Source organism: Bos javanicus, chromosome 24 (genome assembly GCF_032452875.1).
Source record: "Bos javanicus breed banteng chromosome 24, ARS-OSU_banteng_1.0, whole genome shotgun sequence".
Lineage (NCBI taxonomy): Eukaryota > Metazoa > Chordata > Mammalia > Artiodactyla > Bovidae > Bos > Bos javanicus.
In genome coordinates this window covers 22,015,694-22,027,753 of record NC_083891.1, presented here as the reverse complement: position 1 = coordinate 22,027,753, position 12,060 = coordinate 22,015,694, and the positions used below count along the sequence as shown (strand labels likewise).

At 42.3% G+C, this 12,060-nt stretch overlaps 1 protein-coding gene across 5 annotated transcripts in view; it reads left to right on the top strand.

The window, feature by feature from the left end:
• MAPRE2 (microtubule associated protein RP/EB family member 2) overlaps positions 1-12,060 on the top strand; it is a 197,254-nt gene that overhangs the window by 108,700 nt on the left and 76,494 nt on the right. The window lies entirely within an intron of this gene.

The window sequence follows — 12,060 nt, the reverse complement described above, 5'->3', positions numbered from 1 at the left end:
TTTAGTACCAGCTCAAACCAGTTTGATAGAATTTTATAAGGGATTTAAGAGAATGGGCATATATTTAAGACAGAAAATAATTTTTTTTTTAATTTAGAGAAATATGGACAGTATGGTGCTTAAGAAGCCATGAAATTCACTTAAGTGACTAGAAATACCATTTTTGAGAGGATGGAGATTAGTGATCTGTCTGGAGCAGAAAAGCAAAGAGAAGTGAGGCAGGAGGTTGGGAGTGAAAAGAATGTACCTTTCCTTTTCCTCTTCACCCTCCCCATCCTCTGCTCTGATACACGAATTTCCTTTGAGGCTTTTTTCTGACAGCCATCTCTCTGTGCCCCAGACCTGTCCCCTCAACTGGGATGCAGGCAGCCAAGCCATTGGGTCCACGACTGAGTCACTGGCAGAGCCTGGCCAGCCAGCAGCTGACCAGCGACACCCCCTCGCCCTGGAGGCTGTTGCAGACTGTCCTCTCCTTCTCCCCCATCTCCTTTCTCCTCCCCACTCCCTCCACAGGACGAGCAAACTGCTGATGCTCAGATGCCACGCCTGTCCCCAGGCTGGTTATAACAGCTCAGTTATTTTCCTGAGCATTTTAGTATTTGAATAAATTGTAGTTTGAATTAAATCATTTTTTAGAATGAAAAAATTTTAGGTCTTCTCTTGACTAGCAATTTATTTTTAAAAAAGAGACAGAAACATGATCAGGATTTGATTCAGTTTCATTTCGTGCTCTCGCTCTAGATGGTTTCAAGCTTTGTCTTGGATCAAGTGTTTGGTGTTTACTTCTTCCAGGAAAGCTCCTGAGTCCAGCTGGTTGTGTCGCAGTCATACTGACCATTCTGAGTCCTTGATGGCTCCCGGAAAGGACTAGGCTGTACAGCAAGCAGCACTGCAGGATTTAGAGGGGTGGCTGTCAGCCATGCCCAGGACCTGTGCGCTTTGTGACCGTTTGGGGCTGCGGTCTGTGCCTATGAAATAAGTCGATCCCACCCCAGTGTTTCTCCCTCCTGTCCGCAGAGACTTCTGTCAGGAGGACAGGTTGCTGATGAAATCAGCTCAGAGTCTAAATTTAGTAGACCTCCTCTCGTTGAACCGAAACCAAGTAAGGATATTTTGTCGGTGTCTGGTAGCTCCAGAGCTTACTTAGCTTTATAAAATATCATTGCTTGCTACTTGCTTTCAGAACGTTAAGTCATCTTGGATTGTGTTACTGTTGTTGCAGATGTCATTGTATTACAGTGGAATATTATTCATATTTGTGATGTATTACTTAGAGGTGGGGGTTTAGGGGGTTTGCCCATAGTTTTTCTCTGATTTTATTTGGCTGAAGATGGTTTTTAAAATCTATTTACTTGGTCTCAGCAAACTAACTAACTGGAGAGCAGGGGGACAAAAAGTGAGTTGAAAAATCAGGGGAAGGAGATTCAGAATAGGGTTTAGCTGCTGCAGTGGGTAATACACTCCCGTGTCTCCACTAATGTGCCACTTGAAAGGAGTTTATTTTTTGAGTAGAATATGGAAAATAATAGTATTTTTTCCTTCTAAATGTGTTTGTTTATATATATTTGATCCTTTGTTACCAAAAATAAACCTAAATTGCTGTTTTGTTGGGCTTTTCTGTTCACTGCATTCTGTAATGCTAAATACCATGGTGGGAAAAAGTGTGTATGCACTCACCTTCATTTATCCAGCTGCCCCATAAGTAGATGGAGGAGATATTTGTGTTTCTGTGTGTACATACATGCACGCATACATACGTATTGATATTGAAAGCAATCAGCCATCTCTTTGTCTCATTACTGTATTCAGTTCTGACAATCAATTTTTTTTCCAACACCTTTTTTTTATAGTTGCTTTACAATGTGTGAGTTTCTGTTCTACAGCAGAATGCATCAGCCATGCATATACATGCATCCCCTCCCTTTTGGACTTCCTTTGCACTCAGGTCACCACAGTGCATTAAGCAGAGTTCCCTGGGCTATACAGTGTGACCTCATGGTGTGTGTGCGTGCATGCAGTTGCTCAGTCATGTCCAACTCTTTGTGACCCCATGGACTGTAGCCTGCCAGGCTCCTCTATCCATGGAATGCTCCAAGCAAGAATACTGGAATGGGTCGCCATTTCCTACTCCAGAGGATCCTCCCGACCCAGAGATGGAACTCGCATCTCTTGTTCCTTCTGCACTGGCAGATGGATTCTTTACCACTGCACCACCTGAGAAGTCCTCATCAGTTCTCTCTTTTATGTATAGTACTGGGCTTCCCTGATAGCTCAGTTGGCAAAGAACCCACCTGTAATGCAGGAGACCCCGGTTCGATTCCTGGGTTGGGAAGATCCGCTAGAGAAGGGATAGGCTACCCACTCCAGTATTCCTGAGCCTCCCTTGTGGCTCAGCTGGTAAAGAATCCGCCTGCAATGTGGGAGACCTGGGTTCAATCCCTGGGTTGAGAAGACCCCCTGGAGAAGGGAAAGGCTACCCACTCCAGTATTCTGGCCTATAGAATTTCATGAACTGTATAGTCCATGGGGTCATAAAGAGTAGGACACGACTGAGCGACTTTCATTTTCACTTTTATATACAGTATCAGTAGGGTATGTGTGTTAATCCCAGTCTCGCAATTCCTTCCACTCCCCTCTCCCCCTTGGTATCCTTAACATTTGTTCTTTACATCTGTCTCCATTTCGGCAAGTAAGATCCTCGCTGCCATTTTTCTAGATTCCACATATATGTTAATACACGGTATTTGTTTTTCTGTCTCTGAATTACTTCTCTCTGTATGACACTGTCTAGGTCCACTCACGTCTCCACACATGACCCAGTTTCTTTTATTTGACACACACGTTGTGAGCCCTTCTTTGGTCTAGGCCCCGGGGACCTGGATTAATGAGACGGAGTTGTGGTCTGCTAAGAGCTCAGTACAGCAGGGCACTGTCCTGAAAAAAACTAGAGAGCACACACAGTCGTCCTGTTCTGGAAGAGCTGTGAGCCTGCTGAGGAAAGGTGGGACACAGTCCGTGGAGATGTGCCTTCCTTCAGGTTCTTTGGGAGGAAGTGGGTGCTGCCTGGATGCCTTAGAATGGCCAAACACCTCAGAAATCCTTCTTGAGTCACATGGAATGACCAGGACGTAGGATAATGTGTGTTTTATTAGGTCCAGCCCTTAAATACATGAAGGGTGTTGTTTCTCTAAGAGGAATGTAGAGTTTTTCCTGATGATGTCATATGAGTATGTGAAAGTTGTTTTTACTCTATTTCTTTGAAGAAACTGCATACATCTGGGATTTTCTCAGGAAACCGTGGAATTGTTCATTTCTTTGGGAGAAATGCAACAAATATTTTCAGTTCTGGGAAGCCAGTGATCACTGCTCAGATCTTTAACTAGAGAGGTGTCAGGCAGCTCCATTAGTATTTTCCAGAGGGTCATAGGTACACATATGTCCTCTTGGTTCTTGTCCCTTTCTACTGGAGTCCCTCCTTGGTAGAGATGATCATTATAAACCAGGGAAGGTAAAACAGGGCAGACAGGTCACCTGGGATGAAGGCTGGCAGTTTATATACTAACCAAAAAAACCAAGGAACATGTAAGCACTGTGAACTTAATATAGTGCCTTAACTGGAACAAAGCAAAGCGGTGACATGTTATTAGAAATTTTAGCTAATGATTGCCTTCGAGAATTTTCAATAACATCACAAAATTTAATAATTGTAGGAATTTGTATAAAGCAGTACCCTTAATTAAATCCTAGACTTTCATCTCTTAACTGTTTTCCCTTATCTGAGAAAATTCCCAGATGTCAATAGATGAATACAGTCTTCTGGGTTCTGAGTAAGTGTATTGCTAATTCGCAAACTCTTTATCATGCAATCTCCCCTTGGGTTCAGATGTTTTTCTTTAATCTACTGTAGTTAAGATTCTGCTAGGTTTCACCTGCCCACAGGTGTGAGTCTAGAGATGAGAATTGTTGTACCATGGGCAGGTGATGATGAAGGTGATACTGATGAGAGTGCTTCAGTTGAGGAATGAACCTCCAAATCCCCAGCACTGACTTCATTAGCTTTAAGCCTGGAGCCCTCAGTATTGAGACCCCAGAAATCTTGGTGAAGGCTGTGGGACTCAGTGCTAGAGCCCAAGGAGATGGTGAGTTTTGTGATTCATAACTGCGATTTCAGAAACCTTCAGAGCCCCTTCTCTGATTTTTGCCTTTGCTTTACGATAAGATGCTCAGCATAATGATATGTTTATTTTGAAATCATTCACCAAGATCTATAAAACAAGTATCTTAAGGAAAAATATGTATGTTCTAACGTATTGTAAGTTATGTTGATTTTTCCTAAAGATGGTAATTACTTATATGATGGGTGTAGTCTTTATGAAAGATTATTTCATATTTATATCGCTTTTTTTTCCTTTCCCTTTTCTCCTCTTCAGTTTAGATCATCTAAAGACTTTAACAGGAAGAGTAGAAAATTGGGGGAAAATAGACATTTCCTTTTATAAATGAATTTGTGATTACTTAAGCACCTCATATGTTTATCTGGGGAAAGACTTAAGGACTGGAGAAGCCCTTGAATGTTTTTCAGTAGATAAACTTGAGGATCTTAGGAATGTGTTCATCTCCTTACTTTGCTAGGAGGAGGCCAAGGACCTCATTTTGTTCTTTGGTTCTTTGCCCTTTGAGTCTAAAACATGCATTTTGGAGATTCATATTTCATAGCTGAAACAACTCCATTCCATCCTATTCATTTTTATAGCTCCGATTATTTATAACCAGCCACATAATGCATGGTTTTATACATTAGGGGCAAAATGATGTCATAAGGCCTCAACTTTTATGTATCATTCTTCAGCATTTTCATTGTGCTTTATATGTATTATCTGTTTTAATTCTTGTAACAACTGTGTGTAGAAGAACAATGGGACTTTTTTATTCCTGTTTTATATAAGAGGATAAAAGCCCAAAGAAGCTAAGTGTTTATGGCGGATGCTAGTTGGAACCTCCCTGGCTCACCAGCTTCCTCTCTTCTTGTTCATGTGTGCGGCCGCTATAGATGTGGGAGAGGGTATGTGTGTGTGTGTGTGTGTGTTAGTGTCTGTAGATGTGGGAGAGGGGTGTGTGTGTGTGTGTGTGTGTGTGCGCGCATGCCCACGTTTCTGATTTTTTTTTTTTTACATATCCATTTATCAGATGCCCAATGAGCGGCTCTAGGAACAGAGTAGCTAGAAGTCCGTATCCCCACCCTTGCAGTTACTCATTGAGAAAATGAGACACAGCTGGTATTCTGTGGGTTTTACACCATGACCTGGCATCATTATCAAGAACTTTCTTAGCAAAGGTAGTGAGATGCTAGTAGAAACACAAGATTTTGCTCTCAATCTTAGAATTTTTAAAAAATGGGTTGGGTTTTTTTTGTTGTTGTTGTTGTTAATATTATTTATTTGGCTGCACCTGAGCTTAGTTGTGGCATATGGGATCTAGTTGCCTGCCCAGGGATTGAACCCAGGTCCCCTGCATTGGGAGTGCAGAGTCTTAGCCACTGGACCACCAGAGAAGTCCCTCAAATTCCTTTTTGCTCTGCCTGCTGAGAGTGGGTCGGGGAGGACATGCCCCCTTCCCCTACCTGGTCTCCTTTCTTCTCTCCTGCTCTAAACTCTCTTGTCCTCTAAGCAAGGCTAGAGGGATCTGACATGTTGCCACCTGCTCTGATTCAGGTCTCTCGGGATAATCCCTGGTCAGTGGAGCGGTAACCAGAGTCATGGCTCCTTAGAGACACACACATGCACATTTGAAGCCCAGGCATGTAGCCCTTTCCTTATGTTGGACCCAGGCTTGTTTTAATAAACTTGGAGCTGTGAAGACACTTACTAATAACATCCTCAATTCCTCAGTGAGAAAAAGAACATCTTCTAGAATAATCTTGTTTTATATATACTGGGTCACTCAAGGAATCACTGTTTCCCATGCATTTCATTCTGTTCACCAAGCCTATATCGCGGTAGCTGTGCTGGGTGCCTCTTTCAGTCCTTCTCCAGCTCCTTTCTTATGAAAAGCTGATGTTTGCTTAGCCCTGTACAAAAGGGACATGCTGGTGCAACATTTAGGAATAGTTGTCTGAAACTGTGCCATTTGCCGAAATGTAGATAGACCTAGAGACTGTCATCCAGGGTGAAATAAGTCAGAGAAAAGCAAATGTATTAATGCATATATGCAGAATCTAGGAAAATAGATCACCCTGTTCACGAAGCAGAAATAGAGACACAGATGTAGAGAGCAAACATATGGATACCAAGGGGGGTGGGAGGGAGCAGGGAGATGAATTGGAAGATTGGGATTGACACATACACACCAATATGTATAAAATAGATAACTAATGAGAACCTCCACAGGGAACTCTCCTCTGTGCTCTGCGGTGACCTAATCGGAAAGGAAATCCAAAAAAGGGGGGATATATAAAAACATACAGCTGATTCACTTCAGTGTACAGCGGAAACTAACACAACTCTGTAAAGCAACTATACTCCACTAAAAATAAAGGAAAAAAAAATAGTCATCTGTCCCCACCCAGTTCTAGCCTCCTTTCGTATCTGTTTCCCAGTTCCAGCCGGGTTGCAGCCCCTAAACCTCTTCTATAAAGGAAATTCTAGAGCTGCCGGCAGTTTACAGTCACAGCGGACCCTGTGCCAGCATAGTAGAAAGATGAATTGGACCCCAGCCCCCATTTTAAAGAGCTGGTAGAGAGTTACCCAGCAGTCGGCTAAGAGAGATGGCTAATTAAAATGCAAGTCCAACTTACTACTTGGCTTTTGTAGCCGTTGTAGTGAAACAGCTAATTCCGTACTGGGAATAGAAAAGCTCCATAGAGAAGACGATGCTTGGGCTAAACTTAACAAAAGAGGGATTTCTGCTCAAAGGTAAAATGTGGCAAAAGGATATTTTAGGCAGAAAATGTTTGGCGCCCCTGTCTCCTGCCCTCAGTCTTTCCCAGCTTCAGGGTCTTTTCCAGTGAGTCGGCTCTTTGCATCAGGTGGCCAAAGTATTGGAACCCCAGCATCAGCATCAGCCCTTTCAGTGAATATTCAGGGTATGTCAGCCTAGAAAAGCTTCTTGAGTCTTTGGCCAAAGAGCCATGTGGATTTAGTGGGTGATTAATAAATATTTCTGAAATGGAGTTTAATTGAAACGTTCAGGTTGAACATTTGAAAAGAGAAATTTGGGGGTTTTGAGTAAATGTACTATTGCTAATGCTGAAACTGAAGCTCCAATACTTTGACCACCAGATGTGAAGAGTCAACACATTGGAAAAGACCCTGATGCTGGGAAAGATTGAGGGCAGAAGAAGAAGAGGGTGACAGGATGAGATGGTTGGATAGCATCACCGACTTAATGGACAGGCATTTGCACAAACTCTGGAAGATGGTGAAGGACAGGGAAGCGTGACATGCTGCAGTCCATGGGGTCACAAAGGGTCAGACATGACTTAGCGACTGAACAACCATGACTATTTAGCTATTTTTTGATGTTCTAACATATCGCTTCAGGTATTCCTAAAGTCAGCAGATTTTTAGTGAGCGCCTATAGTGTGTCAGAAGGCAGGCTGGAATCTGGGGATACAGCCAGATACAAAAAGCAGTAGAAGGACTTACTTTCCGAGTGGTCCAGTGGTTGAGAATCTGCCTTGTAATGCCGGCGATGGGAGGTGGGTTCGATCCCTGGTCTGAGAACTAAGGTCCCATATACTAAGGAGCACTTAGGCCCATGCACTACAGCTTCTGAACGTGTGTGCCACAACTAGAGTGTCTGTGCGTCACAACGAAAGATCCCACATGATACAACTAAGTCTCAGTGCAACCGAAAAAAAAAAAAGGCAATACAGATGATACCTAGTAAGGACCCATTCCTTTACTACCAAAGTTCTGCTTGACACATTTGATTCCAGAGCATTTAAGTTCCTTTTTTCTCAGCTTTTCCTGAGTACAAAGCAAAGGTTAAGCAAGGTCCCTGGACAGAAGTGGTGGCCTTCCGGCCCTTGTCACCATTGAATGGCCTCACAACACGAATGGGCAGTCTGTGCTCTGAATATCTGAAGCAGTGGTAGACCATCCAGTTTCTCCACAGCTGAGATGATCAAGCCACGCATCTTCAAGTTCTACTGTTCTTCAAAGGAAAATATTTTTTCTAACCTAGTTTTTCCCTGAATTGTTTTTAAATTTACAGTTTATCAGCCACGTAGACACTATTAAAAAAAAAAAGTGTCAGAAGTTATCATCAAATGTTTGGGGATGTTGGGCATGTTAGAATGATATACCTGAAAACAGAAGAATTGCTTGGCAGCTCTTAAAATAAGCATCACTCCACAGATTGGGTCAGGAGTTCTTCTTATCCGAGTAATAACCATCACTGCCTGCACAGATTGGTCAGGAGTTTGTTCTTATCCAAGAGTTTGGTCTTATCGTAGACCAAATTACTTAACAATAAGAAGCATATAAATGCAAAACTCATGATGGTAAAATTTCCTACAGTTTCTCCTAGCATTCTCCAAAGGAAGACCACTTCTTCACTTTGATTTCTTTTAGATTATGTATTTGTTTGACAATTCATAGTATATATCAACTTTAAAATTACACTTAATTACAGTTAAGTGTAACATTTAAAAATTGAATGTTTTTAAAGAAAACTTCTTTCTTGCCTTTTTTGCTTTTTAAAATTAAATTTTATTCTTTCAGTTTCTTCTAGGATTGAATCTCAGAAGTAAATACTTGTACATTCCTCATACTAATTTGGGATCCTCATAATACTAGAATTGTGCTTAGAAAAGGGTTCAGTTCAGTTCAGTCGCTCAGTAGTGTCCGACTCTTTGCAACCCCATGCACTGTAGCACACCAGGCCTCCCTGTCCATCACCAACTCCCAGAGTTCACCCGAACCCACATCCATCGACTCGGTGATGCCATCCAACCATCTCACCCTCTGTCGTCCCCTTATCCTGCCTTCAATCTTTCACAGCATCAGGGTCTTTTCCAGTGAGTCAGTTCTTTGCATCGTGTGGCCAAAGTATTGGAGTTTCAGTTTCAGCATCAGTCCTTCCAATGAACATTCAGGACTGATTTCCTTTAGGATGGACTGGTTGGATCTCCTTGCAGTCCGAGGGACTCTCAGGAGTCTTCTCCAACACCACAGTTCAAAAGCATCAATTCTTCGGTGCTCAGCTTTCTTTATAGTCCAACTCTTACATCCATACATGACCACTGGAAAAACCATAGCTTTGACTATATGGACCTTTGTCAGCAAAGTAATGTTTCTGCTTTTTAATATGCTGTCTAGGTTGGTCATAGCTTTTCTTCCAAGGAGCAAGCACCTTTTAATTTCATGGCTGCAGTCACCATCTGCAGTGATTTTGGAGCCCAAGAAAATAAAATCTGTCACTGTTTCCATTGTTTCCCCATCTATTTGCCATGAAGTGATGGGACCAGATGCCATAATCTTAGTTTTCTGAATGTTCAGTTTTAAGCTAACTTTGTTACCCTCCACTCTCACTTTCATCAAGAGGCTCTTTAGTTTTTCTTCGCTTTCTGCCATAAGGGTGGTGTCATCTGCATATCTGAGGTTATTGATATTTCTCCCGGCAATCTTGATTCCAGCTTGTGCTTCATCCAGCCCAGCATTTCTACTCTGCATATAAGTTAAATAAGCAGGGTGACACTATACAGCCTTCACGTACTCCTTTCCCAATTTGGAACCAGTCTCTTGTTCCATGTCCAGTTCTACGTGTTGCTTCTTGACCTGCATACAGATTTCTCAGGAGGCAGGTATGGTGGTCTGGTATTCCCATCTCTTTCAGATTTTTCCACAGTTTGTTGTGATCCACACAGTCAAAGGCTTTGGCGCAGTCAATAAAGCAGAAGTAGATGTTTTTTCTGGAATTCTCTTGCATTTTCTATGATCCAGCGGATATTGGCAATTTGATCTCTGGTTCCTCTGCCTAGAAAAGGATTAACCTGGGAAATATGCAGGAAGCAGTGTATTAGAGAAAAATACTGTCTTGTGTATCATGGTCTGCATGAATGTGACATGGAAGTTCCTCTGCAATTGCTGGAGGCTTCCTTTGGTACCACCTTGGCCTTTTGGGCTCTGGCTTCCAGGCCTCTTCTCAGGGAGCTGTGGGGAAGATTGTCATCTCTGGAAAGGAGGGGTGGTGTTGGTGTTGATGATGGTATTGGTGTTGGTGAGAGCTTGTGGATTGGATGAGGGGCAGGGGAGCAGTAGGGAATGAACCCGCAGCTGCACGCCTTGGAGCGGAGGTAAAATGGCTTTGATCTGGGAAGAACCTTGCAGGTCCCAGTCCCAGGGACAGTGACTTTAGCTGTTAAAAAGGCAACCTTTCTAACATTGATCCATAGTGAGTGGTCCCTAGTGTAGAAATGGACTGCGGGTTTGTGCTGGTCTGTTGACACCTACTAAAAGCCTCTTCATCAACTATGACAACCTGGAGGTCACACAGTGGCCTGCATATAGTCCTGTTGATAGAGCGATATGAGGAATAGTCTAATAGAAATTTCCTGAGAAATTGGGATGGTTTATAACCTTTAGGGATTAAAAAAAATTTATTGGAGTATAGTTGGTTTATGGTATTCTGTTGATTTCTGCTGTACAGCAGAGTGATTCAGTTATACATACATATATATATATATATATTATTTTTCGTATTCTTTTCCATTATGGCTTATCTCAGGATATTGAATATAGTTCTCTATGCTGTAGTAGGCTCCACACTCCCTTCCCCTTGGCAACCACAAATCTGTTCTCTGCGTCTGTGAGTCTGTTTCTGTTTCATAAATAAGTTCATTTCTGTCGTATTTTAGATTCCACAATAAGTGATATCCTATTTATCTTTTTGTCACTTAGTATGATAATCTCATTCTTTTTAAAATGTCTGGATAATATTCCATTGTGTGGATATTGTATATACCACATTTTCTTTATCCATTCATCTGTCGGTGGACAGCTTTAGGTCATTTATCCTTACTGTCATTTGCCTCTAAAATAGATACATTCTTAAAATTGGTGCTTAAAAATGGCACAGTTTAAGGGACTCTTCTCTAAAGAAACTTGTGCCTGGAAATATTGGTTCCCCCACTACCTACCAAATTAATTTAAGTTGCTGCTTTTAAAGCCTTAAATAGTCTGTCTGCAATCCATCTTCCCAGCATCTTCCCCCTTTACTTCCTTCCCTGTAGCCTGCATTTGCCCAAACTCAGCTTTTACCAGCTGTTGTAATTCCCTATTTTTGCTTGAAATGCCTCTCTGAGGACCATCCCCAATGCTACCTTCCAGCCTATTCATTCAGCAAAATATGTGTGTTCCCTGAGTACTATTAACCTCAACATTGGAAGTCAAGGTCCTTGAGGTCTAGAAATGACTGTGCAAGTCTGACTTGACTTTATCTGTTTGATAATACTGATTACTCTTTGGGGGAGTTTATTGAGCAGTTTATTCTCTTGGGCTCCAAAATCACTGTAGATGGTGACTACAGCCATGAAATTAGAAGATGCTTGCTCCTTTGAAGAAAAGCTATGACCAACCTAGGCAGCAGAGACATTATTACTTTGCCTACAGAGGTCTGTATAATCAAAGCTATGTTTTTTCCATTGGTCATGTATGGATGTGAGAGTTGGACCATAAAGAAGGCTGAGTACTGAAGAATTCACGCTTTTGAACTGTTGTGTTGGAGAAGGCTCTTGAGAGTCCCTTGGACTGCAAGGAGATCAAACCAGTCCATCCTAAAGGAAGTCAGTCCTGAATATTCTTTGGAGGGACTGATGCTGAGGGTAAAGCTCCAGTACTTTGGTCACTTCATGTGAAGAGCTGACTCATTGGAAAAGACCCCGATGCTGGGAAAGATTGAAGGCAGGAGGAAAAGGGGAAGACAGAGGACAAGATGGTTGGATGGCATCACTGACTCAATGGACATGAGTTTGAGTCAGCTCTGGGAGATGGTGAAGGATAGGGACGCCTGGCGTGCTGCAGTCCATAGGGTTGCAAAGAGTCGAACACAACTGAGTGA